A 3,473-nucleotide genomic window follows, 5' to 3' on the forward strand; every position below is an offset into this window, starting at 1 on the left:
CGTAAACGTTTTGTTTTGTTTAAAGAGGCATGCCTACAGATTTATCTATAAAAATCTATCAAGTATCTAAGATTTCAAATATGTGTATCACTGAGCTGATTTTAATGAATGCATTGAATGATATAAAATACAATTATATTTCTCCATATTACCAAACACAACTAAAACACAGGCATTATTATTGTCTATTCAAAATTAAATTAAGACTTTTTAAAGATGTTTATTAACTTCTTTACTCGGCTGTATAAACTATAATCTTATCTCATTGATTCATATGCAATTAACATGTTCAAGTAAATATTACATGTAACTTATCTATGAAACAATTCTAAAAGTTCTAAGCACTAAATTAACTGTTGCATTTTCATTTATTAAAATGAGTTAGTCGGCAGCCAAAAGCCAGCAGACGACACCTAAACGGCATCTGTCGGCTATTTCATTTACGTATCATTGAATTCATAACAATCAATTTCAGAAAATATTTTACTATGCATATGAGCATATTCTTGCATACCAGAAGGGGATTTCCGGTACTTCTACCGGTGCTGGAAAAATCCTTCTTACCCCGGGGTGTAAGATGACTCTCGTGCTGTAAATGGCGTATTACGGACTACATATAGGTAGCAGATTTGTGTAGTGATTTATAATCTATTTTTAAAAAAAAACGAAATAAAAATCCAATACCTTGACAGTTCCTCCTTGCTCCTGATAGAATATTTCTCGATCCAAAACTCGTTATTTTATCAAAAAATTATAACGTTACGCTGCAAATGATAAAATAAAACCGAAATTAATTATTCATATCACCATTATTTTATATAATTACAAGCTTCTCTATATGATGTCAAACAATTTTAATAAACGGGGGTATGGAATATTCTGTGAACGAGTAGCTTTAATTGTTGCTAAGATGGCATGTCAAACAGATGTTTTTGCGTAAGGTGGCCCTACTATTATCCGCTGCATTGAAAAAAGATTGGACTGATATCGCTGCGTTGGGCTACAACTATTCAATTATTGCTATAAGGTTCCATGCGACTGGCAATGTTTGTTCATTGTCATATTTCTTCCCTGAATACTGAAATCATTGATCACTTCAACTGCTATGCGATATGGCGTAATGACACGCAACGCAATAAGTATTGAATATAATTGGCTAGACAAATCTTATTGAATATCCAAACTTCGTGTTTAAATTTACGGCATTATATAACATGTATAGTGAAAACTCGACAAATTAGTTTTGTCGACAAATAATACCCATCAACATTATAACAACGGGAAAAGTCACACTAGTGAAAAAGTAGTAAATTGTGTTTTATATATATTTAACTTTAAGCCTGCTGGCGGCAAGTCATTATGCCTTTGCAACCAGTGCAGACCGAGATCAACATGCACATTCGTGCAGGCATATCATGGTCTGCACTGATCGCTGTTCAATCTGTACATTTTCAGTGAACACCCCTTCAAATAACTAATAGTACTGCCGGCCGAAATTGAATGATAGCCTAGTCCATTGTATGCATTTAGCAGGGTAAGGGTCAATATGCAACTCAGAAAATGAAATCATCACAACATCACATGTCTAATTTGCACGCTCGAGTAGCTGCGCATGCGTGTTCGATAATGTTAAAGTCCAATAGCACACCCTGATTCCAGCACACAGAGACCGACATGGTATGCAGGGACCGACATAGATTGTTGGTTTTGACGTTAGAGTATGTAAATATTTTCTTACGTTAAAAACTTGTATTGGTAAATCAGCCACACCTTTGCTATTCAAAATCTAAAAAAATATGTAATGGAAAATAAACAAAAGTATTATGGTTCAGTGATTGAAATCTGACTTTTATGCTTAAAAGTATCTTTGCTTTGCTAATAACATACTAGGTATCCCTATTGAAAAATGGAACTGCTGAGTTGGTAATTTTTGCGATATTTAAATACTTTACGAAATAGAAGTAAGATGTATGGACAAAATAACATTTTAGTTTGCTTTTTCATCGCTATCCCGCTTGTTTTTTCTTTGTTATGTAAAGTTTGTCATTTTATAAATGCAGACAAGTTCCATAGGAGTTTTGCACTTTCAATACGTAGAAAAAATTATTGATTGTAGTATTTTAAATAGTTAACGCATTGAATGTATTAATGGTTATTATAATGTCTGTTATATTTATAAGTTCTATTTTATTCTTGCTGTCAGTGGAAACGGCAAACGTTATTTTGAATGCAATATTTGCTGTATATTGTATTTGATAAAACACATCGCTTATTCATTGAGCTAATAACCAAAATCGTATTCACAAAGAAAGGTATATATTAGCCAAAGCCTGTGTATTTTTTTTACTTATTTGTATTACTGAAATATTAGCTGTTGATTAAGCATGCGGAAAAAATATAATTCAATAAATAATGCAGCGCCAGTAGATAGATTACTTTTAATGTGGGTTTAAAATATCTTATTAAAAGAAAATTGATTTCAATTACAATTCAATGGTAATTGTATCTGTGAATAAAAGTTTGAAAAATTAAAGTTATTCATAGCCAATCTTTCTCTAAAATATTTTATCTTTAGATATTTACTTCAAAGTAAAAGAAATCACCATCAGAGGTATTTAATATCACTGAATATACAAATTAATTATGGATGTAGAGCTGCATAATTAAATGTCATGCAGAAAAAGTAGTTTTTAAAAAGCTTCCAGTTTCTTAGTTGGTGGCTCGTAATAGAAAGAGCATTGCAACTCGAGGGTAAACGATTTGTACGAGGGGGCGTAGCCCCCGAGTATAAATCGTTTACCCAAGAGTTTTAATGTTCTTTCTGTTTTGTATCATAGCCATCCATACATGGTAGTTGTAGGCGTTCCACATTGCCATATACAGCAGTTCAGTGAGTACTTGAAATACTTGCTTTACAAATGTGTAAAGCCCAGGTAAAATAAACCAGTGCGAGAGCAGAAAATCAATAAGATACACTTCGCTGTCTACTGTTCCAGACATGCTGGCATACTTTCCTATTCAACAGTGCGGTGACTAGCGTGTGGGTATTAAATATCTGCACACTTTTAGTTACCCCACCCTGTACTCAGTGTATACGATTTACCTGCACCAAATTTGTTAAGAAAAAACACCGAGCTATGATACAATTATTTATACTGCATTTAGCTAAACAGGTATTGAGTGTGCGGTATTTTTAAACTTGTGCATAGCATTGTCAATACATATAAACTTGTTACTATTACGTTTATATAAATTATATGTTTTTATTGTTTGTATTTTCAAATAGAAACGGGCTTTGTTATCTTTAAAATAAAGGTTTAATGCGATTACCGGAAGTGATCAGTTTGTATCTACCAAGTTATCCATCCGTGCGGTTGGACACATTTAGTCAACAGGTACTTTGCGGCTGGACATAAAGCCGCCGTGATGAATACCCGCCGTGATTTAACCGTTTCTTTATAGTCACCAAATAA

This window comes from Mercenaria mercenaria, chromosome 4 (assembly GCF_021730395.1).
Source record: "Mercenaria mercenaria strain notata chromosome 4, MADL_Memer_1, whole genome shotgun sequence".
NCBI classification, from domain to species: domain Eukaryota; kingdom Metazoa; phylum Mollusca; class Bivalvia; order Venerida; family Veneridae; genus Mercenaria; species Mercenaria mercenaria.